The sequence below is a fragment of the Siphateles boraxobius genome, unplaced genomic scaffold (genome assembly GCF_051911475.1).
Source record: "Siphateles boraxobius isolate OS27281-9 unplaced genomic scaffold, OSU_SipBor_1 101, whole genome shotgun sequence".
NCBI lineage: Eukaryota > Metazoa > Chordata > Actinopteri > Cypriniformes > Leuciscidae > Siphateles > Siphateles boraxobius.
The window spans coordinates 174,521-175,000 of NW_027508702.1; the positions used below are offsets into that span (position 1 = coordinate 174,521).

Consider the following 480-nt stretch of genomic DNA (forward strand, 5'->3'; position numbering starts at 1 on the left):
GCCGTTTCCTCGCCCAGAATCTTTCAGCTTGTCCCCTCCCACTCTTGAAAAAGCAGCGAGTCCACAAACTAGAAAACGGTGCGAGCTAAATACCTGCCACCAGCCTCAGGCTTTCAGCCCCGCTCATCTGCGCTTGTGCGACTGCTGGGAGGAGGCATCCTTCCCTCCGTCCGTCCGCTTTTGTGTGGTTGTACAGAACTGCTGCGGTCGGGAGGAGGAGGAGGTGGAGGGGAACAGCTGCTCCCCAGTCCCACACAGAAGCCGGTTTCCGAGCCTTGACAGGCAGCGAGAGCCAGCCAGTTTTCCTCGGGCCCTCGGGTCGGTCCGCCAGTCTCCGGAGCTCCGGCTAGGAGGGAGATTTTTAAACACGAAATGGACCAGAACAAGTCGGATTCTTTCCTTCACAAGGCCAGGCACTCGTGTTCAGCGTAAGTACTATGCTGTTTTTTTGCTTTTGTTTCTAAAGTTGCATGGACACAA

General features: G+C 55.8%; 1 long non-coding RNA gene across 1 annotated transcript in view; it reads left to right on the top strand.

The window, feature by feature from the left end:
- The first annotated feature begins 300 nt into the window (after positions 1 to 300).
- The window catches only part of LOC143752191 (uncharacterized), a 46,023-nt gene continuing 45,843 nt past the window's right edge, over positions 301 to 480 (top strand). Inside the window, exon 1 of the long non-coding RNA XR_013207349.1 lies at positions 301 to 428. This is a non-coding gene — a long non-coding RNA (uncharacterized LOC143752191). The remainder of the gene's footprint in view (positions 429 to 480) is intronic.